Source organism: Paralichthys olivaceus, chromosome 17 (assembly GCF_024713975.1).
Source record: "Paralichthys olivaceus isolate ysfri-2021 chromosome 17, ASM2471397v2, whole genome shotgun sequence".
Classification (NCBI taxonomy): domain Eukaryota; kingdom Metazoa; phylum Chordata; class Actinopteri; order Pleuronectiformes; family Paralichthyidae; genus Paralichthys; species Paralichthys olivaceus.
In genome coordinates, this window is record NC_091109.1 from 13,630,412 (window position 1) to 13,651,176 (window position 20,765).

Sequence of the window (20,765 nt, forward strand, 5' to 3'; positions counted from 1 at the left end):
ACTAAATGGCGTTGTTCCTGTATGTATTCAATTGTACCTATTTGAAACACCAACTTTTTAATTAAATGTCTTCCAGCCTTGGGCAAGATACTGAACCACAAATGGCCCTTGAGTGCTGCCCAATGATGCACTGTAGAAATATGTGCTTGAATGGAAAAAAAAATAAATAAATAACTGTAATGTTAAGAGCTTTAATAAGTTATCAAGAGTAGATAAACTCTATATAAATAGAGGACATTTACCATTTACTCAAGGGAAACAATAAAATGCATCTTTTTTTGTCTGTATCTGTCTAAGATGAATGATATTCAAAGCGAAATGAAGCGAAGTGTCATAATACAATTCAGAGTAACACAGTTATCATTTACCTGTCCTGTACCCAAGTCATGTAAAGAGCAAATGCACTTGGGCCCATGTGAGCACCCATGGGCATAATTCTTAAAATGAGGTGTGGTCAGGGACATTGTCTTCACGTTGCTATCTTGTTCCATGGCACAGCATTTCTCTGCAATTTTACATAATCAATATTATAGAAATATCTACTACCAAGATAGTAAGTACATACAGTCGGTGGGTGTGCAGTGTGCGTGTGCTCACAGACAGTTTCTTCGGTTTGAAAAACACACATATGAATAAATAAGAAACCAAGTATAACCTTTTTGAACCATGCGCCTGGTGCAGCTACCTTTTCCCCTGCTGTCAAACCAGCAAAAATGCTCCCCCCAGGTTCTGTAGTCAAAGATCTGCAATTACACATCTGGTTGGTTTTGCACTCGTATGTAGTCAGTCAAGTTCAAATTGCATTTACTCAAGGAAATAATTTGTCTACACGCTTCTGATGATCTTTTTCTTTCCTGTGTTAAAGCCTAAAAACATTATTGCATCACTTTGCAATGCTTCTGCAGCATCACCTACAACTCACTAACCCCAACTGATATACATCAGTGATCTGAAGAGTCCAACCAGGCAGTATGTCCTTACTGCTAAGAATGACAAAGTACCTTTCCTCTGGATGATGGCCTGTGCTGTAGAGAAGCTTTTAAAACTGTACTGGATGTGTAACTCGTCCTACCCAGCACCACTCAGCTCTATAACCTGCTATTCTCCAAACAAAGAAAAAACTATGCACTGGAGTTGATTTTATATCTTTAACAAAAGCAAATGTCCATCTATCCAAACTGTGGAGTCTGTGTTGACAGGGCTGAGAAACCTCATTCGGCATTTTCATAAAATACATAGCTTATCAGACTGAAATATAAAAATTATGTGCTGCTAGGATGGCTTCCCATGGACATATCATAAATGAAATGAACAGTGCCCATTCTACATCATCATTAACAAACACTTCAACCCATAAACCAGAGAGACACATTGAACAATTAGGGTGAAACTGATGATTCCATGTATGATGTATTGGAGTTGTCCATGGAGTCTGCAGTGCTGAACCATTACTTTAAAGCTGGGTGGTTACTCCCAACTAAAAAGTCAATATCAAATTCTGTAAAATGGACTTACTGTTCAAGCACAATATCAGAGCAGATTTTATTCTGTTATTTTACCTGGTATCTTTTTCTGACGTTCTGTCACTTTGCCATCTGTGCTGTCTGACTGAAGTCCCTGATCTGGTAGCTTAAACCCCGGAGAGCAAAAAAAGAGAAATCCTGTGAGATCTCTGTGGCATTGAGCCCTCAGGAAGGCCTGGGGCAATGATTTTCGTTTCCAATATGTGATTGGTTAATTCACTTTCCAAACAAATATGCGGTTTGTGAGGCTCCAGGTCTTCAGAACAAACAGTGACTGACCAGTTAATCTTCTTTGTCTAGACCAGTGGTCACAAACCCTTCGATTGCGATCGACTGGTTAATCTCTAAAACCTTCACAGTTGATCCCCGCTCTGGACTCACTGGCTGCGGTCGCTTTGTGTCGTTCACACAGGTCTGCTACTGGCAGCGGGGCTGCTGGTTTATCTACTGCATTTCCTTGAATACAAGTCAGATTATGTACCAAACTAAATTCCAGGACACTACGGTATAAAGACCTGCATCTTCCGGTCTGTTGATCACAATCAAAGCAGTGCTTTTATTTTCAAATGGGTTCGGAGTGTTGGAAATACGTTTGCGACAAATCCCACAGATAAACATTGTGTTTCACAGCAGAATAAACAGAGGAAATGATCTTTCACCTATATGCATTACAAAATAGAAGCACTCCTGCACTCCTGTTGACCGAATGCATTTGTTTAAAAAAAAAATATATATATTTATTGTGAAATATTTGCTGGAGCGGAAGATGCACAGCTTTATATATATATATATATATATATATATGGTACTGGTATTTACTTGAGTATATAGGACTACTTTTATACAATGGAAATAGTCATATTAAGGCAAAGTCTATGTAAAAGCATTGTGCAGCAGTAGCAGCTCCTCTGTAGAACATATTGTTGAACTGAAAAGCTAAATATTGTGCATTGAACAGTTGCATAACCGCCTTTCTTTGTGTATATTTATGTTCGTACTTTGAGCCTTAGTAGATCTGAGCTTCCATTTGAAATTAAAAGTGACCTTGTGCTTGAAAGGGTTGCTGACCACTGGTTTAGACAATGGACTAAAATAAAAAAACTTAACATAATAAGGCTATAATTAAGAAGACGATGAATTTTAAATCGAAGAGGTCAAATATAACAAAAACATATGAGTTTTTGATATGTGGGGTTTGATTGCAGCCACTTTGGGCATCAGACTTCAGTTTTGTTCCCAATTCCCGACTGCAGGTAAGTTCCACAGCTGATTTTTGCTATATCATCTGCTTGTGCTGTCATGCCAAACGGCACATCCACTCGTTCTTGGAAAGTTTTGGAAGGGAAAGAGGATGAGGGTTTTAGAGCCCAGCTGTCCGCCAGTAGAAGCTTGCGAGTGCTGTGAGCAGAGAGAATTCTGGGTCTGTCAACAGAGTAAATAACATGTTGTCTTTTTTCTGTCAAAGTTTCGCCTCCTTGGCGCGGTACAGTGTGTACACAAGCACGGTGCAGTGCCAGACTAAGCTTGGCTAATTTGTGATTCTAGACTGGGGATTATTGAGGAAGCAGAATTCATCACAGTAAACACATGGTAAACAGGGAATGTTTTCCAAGGCTGGGAGATGAATGAAATATTGTTGTGTTTCTACATCATAGCCTTATCGAGCACTGTTACCGAGAGCTTTGGGAGAAGTTATTTAAGTTTAGGAATTCTTTTTTCATTTGGCTTTGCAGATGATCTGTTAAGAGTCTGATTTCATTGAAGATGCATATCATGCTTATCAAACTCAATCTGAAATGAAATCCTCTAAGATCTGACAAATGCTGCTTCCCCAGCTTTTTCAGGGCAGCGCTAACAATAGTTTGTGACTGGAGCAAGTTTTGGCCCAAGTCGCTGTTGCTCTCTTCCCCAGTAAACTTCGGTAACTATTTTCAACAGAAAAAGTTTGTCGTTAAGTGGGCACCATGCAGAACAAAGCCCAACTTCAATTAGCTAAGCTCACTGGTTCCCAGTGGGTGTGCCTTTAAGGCTTGACATTAGTTTTGAGTCCTCATTCCTTTCCCAAATTCATTAGAAGCCAGTGAGATCACAGAACATGTTACACAACCTAATGATTTTACTTTTATCTGATGATAAAGGGCACAATATACAGAAGAGATGAACATTCACATTCAAGAAACAGAGATGTGTTTTGCCTGCAGTAACAGGCTGTCATTAAAAATATGGAGGTCAAATCTGCTCTGAAGTCTGTATCAGCTTCTGCAGATATACTTGTTTGAATTTATGAGGATGGCTTTTGAAAATTCACACCAAGCAGGATAATCATGTCGAAATGCCAAGAGTACTGTTAAGTATACTGTGATATTCTATTCTTAAGCTATATGTTACATAGACTCAATTTTTTGAATTACACTAGAAGGAAAGAGTCAATCCAACTGAAATTTGATATCTTGTTTGCTCTGCTGCAGTATATGCATGTGCTCTGTTAATGATACATTCAATCGTCTTTTGAGGGAAAAAAACAGCAACTAAAAGGGATATTCTCCATAATGTATTTATTTCCTGATTAGTTTATCACATGCTGTATGGGTGCACAGTCAGATGGATGTCATATACATGTCACACCACAGCAAAGTCAAGTTAAGTTTTTGTCTTGTCTCCATGTTTGTATTGTGATTTCCTGTTTTATTTTGAAAAGTAACTCTCCTCTCGTTTCAGGTCACTTCCCCTTCCTCAAGGGTCCCTGTCTGACTGTCTTCCCCGATCCGGATTATGCTCACCTGTTTCCCATTACCTCCATGTGTGCTTATAGTCTGCGTCTCCCCTTTGTCCTGTGCCAGTGTGTCTTGTCCCTTGTCGAGTCTCACCAGCCTTTAGTCACACATCCACAGTTTCAGTCGTTTGCCTCGTAAAGAGAGTTTTTTGTTGGCATTTGCCTTTAAGTTTTCATAGCTTCTTTTGTTAGTGTAGTTTAGTTATGTTAGATATTGTCCCTCTTTGAAGGAGTTTTTTGTTCATATTTATATTAGAAGTATTGGTAACACTTTAGTTTAGGGAACACAATATAAGTCATTAATACATAACTAATGAGGATATCTATTAGTGCTTAGTAAGGTTTTTATTAAGCATCTGCATACATGTATTAGGTCTTAATTGAACACATTCTTATTTTTGCTTAACAACTGGTTTATTCTTGGTAAATCCTTCGAAGGCCACTAGTTGGCCCTGATCGTAAGTTATTAGTGTTTAGTATGGGTCAAAATAAAGAGGCTATAGACTCCTTATACACTGTCTTAATATACTACCAATTGAGACAGAGTAGCAACATAGTATTAGGAGTCTACTTTGATCCATACTTTATATCAGCAACTTAACCTCAAGACTAACTAGCTGCTTATTAAGGGTTTGTCAAGAATAAATGACCTATTCAGTAAGAATAAGACATTGTTGAATAAATACCAAATACTTATGTAGAGATGCTTAATGCAGATGTTATTGATCATTAACACATACACTTATTACTCATGTATTAGTGGCTAACATTGTGCTAGTCACTAATACCCTTTAGTTCAGACCTTTCTGCCCCTTTAGATCAGACCTTAGTTAAGGGTTGTTTTTTCTTTCCCTTATCCCTTCACGGAAGGTAGGATTTTTGATTTGTACGTTTTCTAATCATTCCCTCTTTATTGAGGAGCCCTCGGTTTTTTCAGTCATTGGTTTTTGTGAAAATAAATACACGAGCTGCATCAGCTTTTTATTTCCTAACTCTGCATCCGAGTCCTTCCTCCAAGTCATGTGCGTGACAATACTGTGGTGTTTAATTCCAGGAAAGAGGTCTCAGACTTTTGGACCCAACTGTATCTAAGTAGCATTCTTAGTAGTAATATAAAACAATTTATTTTATATTGACATATCAAAAAACATTTATTAGAGTTTCACAATCAAACACACATTGCTCACTACTTAAATGTTTCATATAAAATATTTAGCATTTTCCAGGAAATTTGTTTGCAATCCAATTCCAAGGTTAAACTTAACGTTTTTAGTCCAACTACAAATAAAGAATAGTAATAATAGCAATATTGTTAAAATGTTCAGCACAAGGCTTGATAAACAAGCTACCTATTTGGAAAGACTTGTCAACAGTGGCACCTCGGGCAATTTGTGTCACAGATCTGGCAAAAAAATGTTAACGCAAGAACCACAGTTTCCACTCATACAAAATGCATTTTAAATCTAAGCTCCATGGTCCCAAGAGAAAGATGAGTAATTCCGAAATTCAAACTGTCTATATTTATATAGCGCTTCTTTAGTCTTGACTCAAAGCACTCTGCAGTCCAGTTTTTTACCATTCACACACATATTCATGCAGTACGTCTTTGGGCAGTAACTTTTTCTAGGGGAAATTCTATTCGACTCTATGAGAGCTTCACCCCCACAGCTTTTCTCTGTGAGAAGGGCAATTTCTAGGTTCAGCATCTTGACCATGGACACTTGGGAAGAATTGGGAAGACAGGGATCGAGCCTCCATCCCCTCTGGCTAGAGGATGACCAGCTCTACCCCTGAGCCACAGCCACCCCCTTTACTGATTAAAGCACAGGGAACCAAGCCACCCAATCATCTATTACAGAGTCTACTCAACATACATGCTCACATTCAAACTTACTGTTGATTTTAGAGGCTCCAATTAACCTGATAATGTCTGTACCGTGGGAGGAAGCGAACCCTAGTCAGCCACAGGGAGATCACGCAAACCCCACACATGTATAAACCTAGAACATTCCTGCTGCACCGGTTAAATTGAAATGTGAAAAAAAACAAACATTTGCTTTACCTTGAATAATGAAATGATTCATAATTCAAGTTAAATTAAAAAAGAGAAGGCTTGTGTGATTTCAGTCCTCACTCCCACTCAAGAATGTAGTTAAATCACTTCTGAAGACCCATAAATACATAAGTACATGTACACTGTAAATTATCTTCTTTGGATGATGTAAGATATATAATTAGTTAAAATAGGAGAAACTAGTTTGTGCCCAAGAAAGCTGACCGCCTGGAAACATTTCATGTATCCTGAACACACTGTACATCCAACCATATGTGCTTGTTCAAAGGGATTAGAAGAGTGGTGCATTCACACAGGCTCCTTTAAAACTCCTGTCGGAGCCTGCTGGGGACAGTCACCTTGACTTGTGTAAAACTGTGGTCAGATCTTTTATGCAGGATGTTACGACAATATTACTGCTCAGCTGTTACTCAAGTCAAGCATGATAATCTCGTTAACCACACTGACCTCACGGCTGATGTCCCTCTCAGGACTTTAGAACATGTTAATTCTCCAGCCATTTCCACCTTAGCCAGGCAGAAAATGTTCTTCTCTCTGGGATATATGCTCTATTGATTTAACTGCCTCAGAGACACAAGGAAGCCCTTCTGCTCCTTTTAACATGTTAGCGTTGTCCTCAGTGTGCTGCAACCATAACCAACCACTTGCACATCTTACTTTCTTTACGTTAATGAAATCTATATGATATAACAATCATTATACAATTGAAGGCAGCATGAAAGTATTATGTGGGTTGAGAAACAAGTTTGATAAGACAACTTATCAAAACATTCGCACATGTAGGGAACAAAGGTAATTGAAAATAATGGTGTGTGTGTATATATACACACAGATGTAAAGGCAAATACTCAAATATCCTTCTATTTGATACAAGAATATTATAAAATAAAAGCATACATCAAAATCCCCACACATCCATCCACAACATAGCATTTAAGTGGACAGGCTAAATACAGAAAATCAGGAAAAGGAATGCAACAACAGAAAGTCGGGATCATAGTAACCACAGGTGCCTTTACCACCTTTATTTGATGTATAGTTATATATTATAAAACACTGTAATATATTAGATATAAGATATTAGAATATTTGCAGTGTAATTCAGGATGGAAAACTGTGAAGGCTTTCCTCACTACTGGTTACTAGCTGGAAGAACATGTTAATTTTAGCAAAATCTGGTTTATGCTTTTAATATGTTAGTTTAGTAATGTTTCTGAACTGTTAACTTAGTTTCCGTGCCTTCCTTTTCCCCCCACCTCATGTGCCCAGCCTTGTCGAGGTGACATTTAAGAGCTTAAGCCGAACTATGACAAACGTCTCAATGGCAGTTCCAGCTGCTCCTGACCCAACACTCACATGTCTGCACCAGGAGGATGGTGGGGGACTAAACACTGCACACAGCGTTAGGACTGTAATAGGTCAGAGTTGACCTGGCTGGTGGATTAATGTACTCATAGGCCCCGAGGCTACCCTGTGTCTGCAGCCACACCTTACACATCATGTCATCATGCTCTGGTAAAAAAAAAAAAAAAAAAAGGGGCAGAATGCCAGGCATATTGCACAGCCCAAACACACATGATCGCCTTTACTTTGAACAGCAGTGCTACAGAAAGAGAAGGCACATCCACAGCTTTTAGCTTTCTAAGTCAACAGGTTCAGAGTCTGTACCAGTAGAGTATGCCCTGCTTTACTGGGGCTAAACCCACAGCATCCTTACAGAGACAAACATCTAACTGTTATACACACATCAAACAAAGCCATAAAAATACAATAATCACATAACAGCAATGATGTAACAGCAGCACAATCAGGAATGGATATTTCTACCTTTAGATGTTTTTCTTTCTTGTTTTTTTTTCTGACAAAGAAGTTCTTAATGAGGCTGGAAAAAGCACACAGTACAAAATACCTCTTTCAATGCACATCAGAGACAGGCATTCCAGCCGGTTAAGCCCATTGTAGATGTCAGTCTATTTTAGATTAGTCCCAGGTTTGAAAAGGACACTTCTCTGATGTTACCAGGTACTGTGTGTCCCAATGTATTTTAATGTTGTTTACATGGGCAGATGGGGGTCCAGACTTTTTATTCTAAAGGGAAATTAAATAATTAAAAAAAAGAGCAGGCCAATCCTGGCCCCAGGGCTACAGTCTAGGCCAGCCTCTGCATGAATCCACACCAGACCCTGACCACCTGAGCTCTGATGCTCAGGATGATCAGGGTGTTTGAAGTTTATGATTACAACTATCAAACTCGTTGTTGATGGTCTATGGTGCTGGTAAGTACGGTCACATGATAACTAAGTATGACTTTATGCTGTTCAGACATTTCAGTGGACAAAATTCACAAGTTTATTTTTTACACACACACACACAAAATGTGAAAGTTAAAATTCTAGTTGAGATCCTAAAATGTTCACAGACACCACATGTGTCGGTTTGAATTTGGGGGAAATGATGCACACATCATCTAGATATTAATATTTCCATTTGATCTAATGGTGCAACTATAAAAAAAACAAGTTATCTTAGGTTAGGATTCTTCACTCAGTGTAACCAGCATGTAGCTGAACAGTTCAAACAAGGAGATGTTGAATACACAGCTTCTGATATTATCATACATTATAGATTTTTAATTGAAAACATGTTTAAGGCCAAATAGAAATAGACTTCAGCTTTAATAAGCTTTCAGGATGCTGTCAGAAGATGCATTCCATTCGCATGTACTTGTCAATGATCAAACTATTTATGTGTAATTCAAATGATTACTGTCCCTGACGTTGATCAAATCAAATTTAACCCCAAAAGTGAACATTGTGATCATAATTATTTTGTGTTTCATTTTGAAGACATGTATGTGATCATTTTCAGCAGCAGGGACTGTTAATTTTAAATTCTACTCAGACTTATTTACATATCTATGGTCCACTTGTGTGTGGGGGGGGGGGGGGGTTGTTTAAGAAACAGTCTGGGGGTTCATATTTCAAGTAGGCAAATGGGTTTCAAGTCTTTCATGGTTGGTATCGCTGATCTGCACTTGACGGAGACAAACTCTAATTTCAAAGTGACAGGTGTTTTCATGCCTTCATGCCAGTGTGACTTCATATCACCGCATGTTAGCTAAAACACTCCTGGAGCTGTTGCAAATGAGGCACTTTGTGTTACGGACACTTACGCCACACATCACCGGTCTGTGTGGGATTTGTTTCCAAACGCAGCTTTACAAAGTTTACTTGTTGCGAGTTCACTGTGCGTCCCCCGCTTGCCACTAATTATAATCCTGTCAGCACCACTCCATATGCAGGAGCAAGGGTTGCTGCTGTCGCCACGCGCCTCGACAGTATATACAGGCCTGGCTGGCACGGTACAGCTGTGCGAAAGTGTGGGCTGGATACACTCCCCTTCACTGGCAGGCAAAGGCTGCATTATGCAAATCTAACAACCAGAGGAAAAGACAGAAGCAGGAGGAAGGAGGAGACACACGGAGGCTAAGAGAGGAAAGAAGTGGACACAAAAAAAAAAGGAGCGAAGAAGAGAGTGTGAAGAGGAAGAGGACGGGGGGAGGGGGCTGATGTCAAAGTGAGCAAGAGAAGTCAGGGGGGGGGCAAACGTGTTGACATTTCCTGTATTTAAATGCCCCCACTCGCTCCTCTCCAATCATCATTTAAATCGGGTCAGACAAGTGTTGGGGAAACCGCTTCAAATGCGTTTGCAAAGACACTGAAACCTTCTCCGAGAGACGTGCAGCAGCAAGAGGAACACACATTTTGTATCCAATATGTCGGGTAGGCAGTCTATGTATTGAGTTTAAATCCATTCTCTGGTCACTTTTAAAGATAGCGCAGCTTTCCCTTTTCACATTTATTCTGACCCCTGACCACACCTGCTGATGAAGCTGTGCTGCAGAAGTGAATAGACTTGAAATTAAATAATGGCACCATCAGCCACTGTGACTCACAGATTTCTTCTCTTAAGTACGTCCGGGAAATGCCTTTTATATTCCAGCTCTTTCTTCACTGGGATTAAAGTATGGGAGCATTTTTACAGCACTATCTAACGTAGGCTTAATGGTATGGCATATAGAAAAGGAGAACGCTAAGTGAGCAAAGTGTGAGAAATATGTCGAGGCAGACTGTAAGGCAAATGAAAACGCTGGTGAGGTAAGCACATTCTCAGCAGAGAGAAAAGTGTTTCAAGCGTTTCAAGCTGCAAACACAGAAAAGACAGAATGGTGGTTTTCAAAGCTTCAGTGTGTTTCTGCTGCCTAAGGAAACACACACGTACTGACTGCAGGTAGCACTGTGTCCAAAACATATTCCATCTCAAAAGTCATTTGTAAATTCAATTATGTTTAAGAAATTGAACAATTCTATACAGCGTTTAACTGAATACATACAAAAACGACCACACTGTTAAAGAGTATATTCATATTCACTTTCTTGACCTTAAAAACTGCAGTTAAATACCTAAATATGAAAAAAAAAAAAATCAATGCAGGGATTTGAAGTGCCTCTCATTTTTCTCCCCGCAGTTTTCCTCAGCGGACGAGATGAACACGCCACTAAAAGCCTCCGTAAATAAGTCAGCAAGTGGGCCTTGATTATTCCACTTTTTAACTTCTAAGTGGTCCCCTCACTAAAATGCATTATATGCCAGTGTTACATTTTACTTGACGTGGTAACAAACAGAAAGATCAAATAACTGAAACCATCGATATAATATTTAAAGAAAGAAGAAGTGTTGAAATGCTGATCTATCAGCACCCTTCTATGACTTGCACTCAGTGTGTATGCCCTGCAAAGTAATGCTTCCAGAGAGGATCTCAGATTCCAGTTTCCAAAGGCAAACAACTGTGTCTCCTTTGTGTTATATTTGTATACATTTGTTTGCATTGCAAAGCTGTGATGGTCGTGTCTACAGTCACACAGTTGATATTGAAATTTGGTAAAAAACCCGTTCCATCTCACCGCACTCTCACTCACACACATACAAAGTCAAGATACACACACTCTCACCTAATCGGCTCAGTTTTTTGTAACTTGGCTTTCACTTAAGTTAGATAAAACACAACCACAGTTTGACACCTCACTGTTGTTCTGCCTGTGCCTGGGGAGACCTGAGCACTGTGTTCTAAATGAGATGTGCACATTGGGCTGACACTGTTTTGTCACCATGTGGTGCATTTATTTGTGCTTGTCTGTGAGTTACCTTGTCCACTGTGTTCGTCCTTCCTGGTTTGGCCCAAGGAGGTGGCTGAGGGTGGAGCCTGCTTAAATACAGAGGGCCAAAAAATGGACCGGACCAAGAGCTTCATCAGCACGGGGGTGGTGTTTCTTTGGCTGGGATTTTATTTACGTTTCACATGGTTTCTCCTCTTTCCTTTCCATCCATCCTAGTTTATATATGGGCGGATGTGGATCAGGAGTTAGAGCAGGTGTACCACTAACCAAAGGGTCGTCGGTTCAATCGCAGTATACCCTCTTCCACGTCCGGATGTGTGCTTGGGTAAGATACTGAACCTGACATTACCAGAAGTCATTGATGTATAATAAATAAAGTGCTGCACATAGATGCACTGTGTGAGTAGTAGAATGCAAAACTGTTCTGTGAGTTGCTTTAAATGGTCTTGGAAAGTGCTATAAAAACATAATGTTTATTATATGTTTGCTTCTTGTCTTGCTCAAAAGTTGCTAACAATTTATGATGATGATGATGACGTTTTATTCGTATTGAATATCTCTACATCTCTATTTAATGATTATATATTTCTTTATTTTTCTATCATCGATACCAAAAATACAATGTAGGTAATCACATTGTTTTGGTAAATCTGTACTGCTTGATCATTGTTTTAGTGAAATGTAACTAAATTTAAAGGTACAATGTGTAGAATTTAGTGATATCTAGTTTTGAAATTTCATGTTGCAGCTGAACACCCCTCACCTCACCCAAAGAGAACCTGTGGTCCAATCTGGACTAATGTAAAAAACATGGCGGCCTCCGTAGAGAGGGTCCCCTCGATGTAAATATAAAGTATTTAAATATAAAGGACCTTTTCTGGGGTAAAGAAAACTACAATTCATACAATTTAGATGAAATGAACTAGTGAAAACATCATGAGAATTATTCTACATTAAATTTCTGCCAATAGATCCCTTTCACCTAAATCTTACACACTTGACCTTTAATAAATAAAATAATCCACATATATTATATATCAAATTTTAGGAACCTTTTCCATGTTTATCCATAGATTAAACATTTGTATTCATTTGATTCACTTTTTGTCCACATGCTAAACCCATCTATTAAAAATGCTCACAATTAAAATAATAATAATAAAACCAAGACATGGACATTCCCTTGATACATTTTGGTTGTACAGATTTATGAATGTTACTAAAAACAAAAATATTGGCTCTGAACTATTCCTTAATCACAGTATATATATGTCCTATAAGACTAGTATCAGGATTTAAACAACATGTATAGACTTTACACCAAAAGAATTTGGGTAATAGATTCATAGCACATATTTACTAAATCATCAGAGTTCCCCATAATGTTGACACGTAAACGGCAAATCAAACACCAGCAGACTTTATTAATAATGCTGCTGAATCTAAATAGAAGGAACAACTATGAGTTGCAGTTCTATCAGAGGTGACCCACACAGTTCTGCACTGTGGCGTCATGATGAGTGTTTTGGTCGTTCTGGCTCCACAGAGACTGGGACTGCCCCTGAGTTTGGGCTCATTCATTCAGCATGTGTCTGTGCTTTCTTTCAGTGCGCTGCCAATTTAAAATTAGACTCTGGATTTAATTTGAACCGGATCAGTGGATCTGCAGCGTCACAGTCAGTAGGGACGAGGCACTCTGCTGTAGTTCCATTTGTGATTTAAAGACATTATTCAGTTGTTGTTTTTACATTAAAATCTGAGTTAACGGTTCTGTTTGTTTTCCCTTGGATGTTTGCTCCGCATGTTTTATTAGTTTGCATTTCATTGTGTCTCTCAGTACACCTGACACGCCGCACTGTGCCTGCTTTGTTTACTATCATCACAGGTTTGGTGCTGTCTGAGTTGATGGATGTGTCCTGCAGGAGTTCCACTCTCGCTAACAGCCGACACATCAACAAACGCCACTGCATCTTAAAACAAGGACAGCTTGATTGATTCATTTCCATGCTGTTGCCTTCATTTGTAATTACTGTTATATTTTTATGTCGTTACCATGACCGGCTCCCCCACAGGCTGATGGATAATACATCTCTATCCACTCTTGCACTGGGCTTAATTGAGTCTCTGTAATGCAAATTCACTGAGTTTATTAAAGGCTGAGTTTCCACATAGCGATAAAGGGCTGCAGCCACTGTCTGTCCATTTTCTGAGTTTAGGAATATGAGTTAAAGTACATCTCCGTGAACAACTATTTTTCTTTCACTGACTTTTTCCACAATCATCTGTAACATTTGAACATCTATAACTAATTTAGTCTAAGGAAGCCTCAAAAAGCTTTTAAAGGGTACAAGCACATTACAGTGAAAAGGCACATTATTGAAGAATAATGTTTGAGTAATGCTTTTGATAGGATTACTAGTTATGAGGCCAAGCAATCATTGGTTACACAACAAATGAGACCATGCTACCTTATAATTTAAATAACATTACAATAGCCGTGTCCCCAGTCCTTGCAACTAGGTCATGCCATTTCAAAGTCTCTTTCAAATGTAGCACAGAAATGTGTCCTCCCAAGCAAAAAATGACCCAATTGATGGATGATTCTCATACCACCCTACCTCAGCAGTCATTGCTTGTGAGCGTCAAATAAAGAATAGAGTATACAATTTAGAGTATGACAGCAAATACCAAAGACAAAACAGAGTCAGTAGCTTTTGAAGGCCACCTATAATGCATCATCTGAAGAAATTCTGAATTTGGACCCTGCTGAATGTGAAAGACAATACTCTGCAGTTCCCCTCAGCTCTATGTCTGGGACCAGTCTCCTGGGTGGAGAGTATGAGTGTTGGACTGTTCTGTGACATGTGTCAATATATCATTGTTGTGCTTACTGCTCGCCCCCACATTGGCAGCAGCAATTGCAACTATAGAATCCATCCATGCTCCCGTTAGAACTAAATTGTCAATATCATATCTTTACTTAAGCAGAACCAAAAACACAAGTATTGTGTTTTTCCAAAGCCTGATATATATTATTACTCTGTGCCTTACAGCTCCATTATTGTCCATAAACTACTAAAAACACATCAGAGAGCCACACTTGCACTAGATGATATGGGCTTTCATCAGCCTGAAAACTCACGCTCAGTCCCACACACACGCACACAATCCTGCAGTGGCCTAATGGTTCATTTGCAGATCCGCTGGACGTGGACTCTTTCTTTTATGACCAATATCAAACCTGTCTGTTTTCTCTTGATATGTCTGCTGCCATTATACAAAAGAGGCACGATGTTACAAAAGAAGAATTTCTGCAAAGCCTGAAAAGAAGAAGGAAAACACTACCATGCTTTCATCAGCCTCCTCATTCAAGCTTCACCATCACATTTTTGGCTAGTAACTGACACGTGTAGTCATTATGATATCTAATGTCGAATCATATTCATAGGACTGTTCACTTACCTATCTACCCTGACACCACCACCATTAGCTTACAACTAAAATAAATTAATCAGTTTGAAATGGTTTTACCTTTAATAACGCATCATTTTATCAAGCTGGAAGCATGAGAAATCTAAAAGAACATTTGTACAAAAGGTCTCTGGCAAAAATGGTTGTGATAGTAAAAGTAGGAGGTGAATCACCCATTCATTCATTTACTTTTTTTGTGAACTGTTTGAATAAGCAGAATTTGGACTAAAAGTCAACCTTCGAAGTGAGAAATCGCTCTGAATGCAGAGCTCATGCTCTTGATCGCCTCTGGGGATACTAAAGTTATTTTAGCTGTTTTGAAAAAGTAAAAACCTTTCTTATTGCTCCTTTGAACTTTGACTTTTTTAATCTGTTGGGTTTGTGTTGTTGCCACTTTTCTGTTTCTCCATCCCCCCCCTTCTCCCTTGTCTATTTCTGCCATCTAAAGTATTCCTGTGGCCCGTCCACCTCATTTCCACTGGGTCCATGCCTTAGGAAGACGAATGAGCTGTGTCTGATGTACAATCCTGCAGGTGAGAAAGCAGCCAAGAAAACTCAGACTTTGCTGAATGAGCATCTAACAGATTGTAGGCCCCAGAACAGAGGATGCCAGGCCTCTCACCGCAATCATAAGGGTTGAGAACGGGTGGAAATTATCACTCTTAAATCTGCCATGGCCCTAAAGACTGATGTTCACCATTCTGTCATCTATTCTACTTGAACTGTTTGTGCAGACAAGGTCAATCCGGCTTGTCAGACCCCCCTCCTGGCTCTCGATTGCTCTCCAGGACACTTCAGGATCCCAGAGTGGCTGGATGAGGCTGTGTGCCCCTGAATACATCAGGCTCTCCACTTACTTTGCACCTGTGACTGCACAGCATTTGTCTTCATGTGTTTTTGCATGTGTCTGGGTGATGAAGATAAGGGGAAAACTTTTGTCTCTGCACATGCTGAAGAGTGTAATTGTCAGACCACTAATTCCTGCTCTTAGACAACCACTTGCTCTGCCCAGCGGTTTCTTAAGAGGCCCTGCTGTGTTCAGTTTGACCTACAACTTTCAAGTCAATGTCTCCCTGACTTCCTATCCTTCCTCTTTGGGGATAATTACAGACCTCAATCTCACTTGTGTATTAAATTGCTTAGTCCTTCCATTTATTTGAGGATCCAATGTGCAAAGAATTAAAAGCATTTTGTCAAACACTGAGCCACTGAGTCGATATTTGGCCTCAGCACTCTGGAGGAGATGATGTTGTTGGACAGCCAATGGATGAATTTGGACGGCCAGTCAGGCAGTGTGGGCTATCAGAGCAAGAACGTGCTCAGATGGCAATAAATCCCAACATATCCTGTTGCCCTCTGTCAATTATGAGCCATAATCCCTTTCTTTTCTGAGAGTCAAATGGCCTCTCGGCTCAGCTCACTCACTGGAGTGCCAAGCTCAGGCACTGGTTTCCACTGCAAAGAGAGGTAGTGAGAAATAGCGATTACCATAATTACCATTGAGCACAGGTCTATGACTGTCCAAGGCACTGGCGGGTAAACTTTCACGCCAAATTTCATGATATACACAAATTCTTCATCAGTTTCAAATCTCATTCTCACAAACATATTAAACCAGTATGCAGTGGGGAGGAAAAGCCTGTCCACATAAATGGAAACCCTTTTCCATGGTTTGGATAGGGCCCCTTGGTTGAGATAAAGGGAAATCTTAATATACATACATATATTATGATCATATATTATGATCATTGTTTTTTGTGACAATTGGGAAAGGCTCTCTTATGTTTTAACATGGAAATACCACCATGCACACTGCCAGCTCCATGTAGAATTACATTTTTTAAATTTTTTTATTTGTGAAATAATTCAATTGGGGTTACTATACAAAATGCAAGCCAGGCCTTATCATGCAACATCAGTGTTGGACCTCATAGATACTCTTGTGGCTCAATGGAAGCCACATTTTTCTTATTTTACACTATGCTTGTTTTAACGCTTTTATCATTCTAACAAGCTGGCTCTATGTGGAAATGTTGGCTGGTCCAGACTAAAAGTATCTCAGCAGGCAGGGGTTAAAGCAACACTATTTAACTTTTACAGAACTTTTAGCAGTATCCACACCTGGAGATTAATTCTGTTGAGCTCTGTGTCAGAGCAAATAAGAGTTTTTCATGTAAACTCTGACTGCGTAGTCCCACTACCACTGAATTGAAACACAACTGAACAGTGAATATTCCCTGTTATCCCCGGCTTCCTGAGCCAGAGCAGCTGCTGCTGTAACAAATACACAAAAATGATTCATGAATATGTCCATATTGAATATCAGCGATTAAACAATGGTTTTTAATGTTGAAGTCTTTTTCAGTGATCATATGTTGGTAAGCCACATTATATTGGCAACTATTACAAGGCATTATATTGGATTATATTCATCATGATTAAAGCAAAGGGCTCATGCAGTATTCAAACGTAGGACCCCTTGCACCCGAAGCAAGAATCATGCCCTTAGACCTACAAGCCTTGAGCATGAACCTTAAACTCATCAACAGCCTCCATTGGGACCATGTTTGCTGTATCATTGAATTATCCAATTGCTCTGGCCTGAAGGGTCCAGCTTCATACCTGAGGGCAAGTGAGCCTTTAGTGGCTTTCTAAGCTTTTACATAACCAGACCCAGTGGATTTATATCACTTATTTCTTTCTCTTTTTTATAATGGTAAATTGGTATTGCACAATCTATATAAAAAAAAGAGGCAATACAATTTCTGCTCTGACAAGCAAAGCAAACTATGATTACTGTGCATTTTAACCTGGAACCACTGGCACACTAAGCAGAAATCATACCACTAGATCAACAAGCCACTCACTCGTGTACAATTCCCCTCAAATCTCTCGGATTGTTTACAAAATGAGACATGAACGAGGTACAAATTGGTTTAGAGAGAGACTGCTGGACTCATCATTTCCAATAGAAATAAGTTCAACATTAAATACGTTGAACTTTGTTTCACAGAGACATGACCAAAGAGTTCAAGTGTGTTTTTGTTTTGAATGAAACTCAGCACATTGGATTTGGACGGCCAGTCAGGCAGTGTGGGCTATCAGAGCAAGAATGTGTTCAGATGGCAATAAATCCCAACATATCCTGTTGCCATCTGTCAATTATCAATTATGTCAGTCAAGCTCAATACATTTTACTTAAAGCTTCATGATATTTCAATTCAACTGAATAACAAATAACAATTCACAATTACACAATTGAAAATGAACCTCTGGGCCGACTCTGAAAATGTAATATTATGCACTATCCCTGTCAAATAAAGTGATAAAGTGATGACTAATTCAATGTCTTGCTCAAGGAACCTTCAACATGCTCATTTGAAGAGAAAGGCTTTGAACAACCAACCACCCACTCAGTGAACAATCAGCTTTACCCTCTGAGTCACAGCTACCCACTATTTGGCTGATATATATGATGTGTTGGTATATGCATCAAAGCTATATACTCAAATTGTCATTTTTTTAATGATTCCCTCATCAGCGGTTGTCATTAAAGATGAAACTATAGTTTAATCTGATCACAGCATTGGGAGACAGCTGAGTAGACACAGGTTTTTTTTTTTTTACATAAAGCATTTTTAAATTGTCATGTTCAAATTATTAGATCATGAGTTCCATCTTACATTCAATTTGTATGTTGTTTTGTTGATATTGTTTGTCCAAATTCTCAAAGACCGAACACATGGCATTGCATCTGTTGTCTGACTATCCTTAATGGCTTCTTGGCTCTGCTAGCATTAGCATGAAGGTCAAAAGGACACAACGGGGGAAAGATAATTACATAGCTGACTTTAGAGATTCACTTAAATCATGTCTATCCCTGATGATCCAAAACAATCTGGAACGCAGCATATTCCTCTTATTTTATGTGGATTACACCCTTGAGCAATTATGAGTGTGGAGGAAATGGAACAAGGCCAGTGGAGGAGCAGCAGAGAGAGGAGAGATCATGAAAAGAAAACCCAGAGGAAAGAATGATATATGTGAGCAAGTCTCTATTGTGAATTCATTTAAAACACAAGCCAAATACAACCATGTCACAACATGAGCCTTAACAAAATTTACTTCAATAATTCATGCAAATGCCTGCGACCATGATTTATTTGGTGTACTCCACTCTGGCTAAATTAGCCATAAAGAGTAATATAACATTTGCAGGCGCTGCACAAATGATATGTAGGTTGTATGTTTTGTCATAACTGATGCAATTTATCTTGAACAACTAAATGAGTCAGGCCTGACTTTCGAGGGCCAGTATCTTTCTTTCTGCAGGGAATTAATTTCTTAAAGTACTTCCCAGCATGTGCTCATGTCATAAAATATGGGCCAATTCACGGTTTCACTTTTACAGCTATGTGAGAGCCAAACAATATTTATCCCTATCGTGTTTACACTGTAAGGCTTTTGGAAATGTCTGTTAACATGCTGGACTCTTTATGCTTGTATAATTTTCTATAATTCAGATCAACTCGGACCAAAGTCATTAATTTTCTTAATTTTAAGCAGCTTTGCTGCAATACAGGGTTGGATATTCCAATAATTAACTCAACAGACCCCTAAGAGACTGATTTGATCAGAATGGTCTGAAATTTTATCCTAGTGATGTAGTTGATAATTCATCACCCAAGAAATGCAAGCACCCATATACATGTGTATTTTACACTGGGCCTCATTCAGGCAATGTTCATAGACTGTATATAAAATTGAATGACATGGTAACTCTTTAAAAATAGGGTTTTGATCAGTAGTGGCTGGCTGCATTCCATGTGACACTCCTCCTCCATGTTAGTGTTTGTGACATGGGCCAAACTAAACAGTCAAAATAAACATCAGATTGTCTTTTTTCAGAATGGTTTCTGTGATTAACGGTAGTTCTTATCACAGTGATGTATGTTCATGTGTTTATTTTTCCTGTAAGTTTGTTTTTATTCGCATATTGGCTGCTATAAAAACAGGATGAAACATCATGATTGACAGCTGAGGCTAACTTGCAATTGGTCAAGCATGCATATGGGAGGGACCTCAATGCCACTTCTCCATCACCCAATCACTACTGCACATACTTTGACTCCAAAAGCACACGGTGGCAGCATTTGTATCCAGGATGTTTTATACAGTCTACAGCTCATACCCACAGATATTAACTTTACTGGTGCGTTAATCAGAACTTAAGTCAGATTGTATTTTTCAATGTAACAACAAAATTGGAGAAAGCCCACGAAAAACCACAGCTTTGGAAAATGACTTGATATGAATATTTCATCAGAATGAGTGTTTCTGGTTAAACACTTCTTCCAAATGATTTGTTCTTGCATACCACAAAATCTGCCTGGTTACTTATTGTACATGATATTAACACACACACTGTAGTAATGTGGTCATCAGGATAGTTACTCTTTGAGTAGCTAAACAAAACTATGGCCTAACTGTCCATGTGGCAAGGCTTGAGGAGGTCATACTGAAAGACATTTCAAAATATGCAGATCTGAATGTAAAACTAGAATGGCACTTAGCAAAGCGTATACCACTGCCAAGGCCTGATAGTCCCCTTAAATTCAATCAAGCTGCATCAAAATGTACACACTCAAATATATAAGTCCATTAAATGTGCCTGTTCTGTTTTGCATTGAGATCCATATATTATTCAATTGGTAACCTGTTAAAAATGTTGAAAGACCCCATTGTGA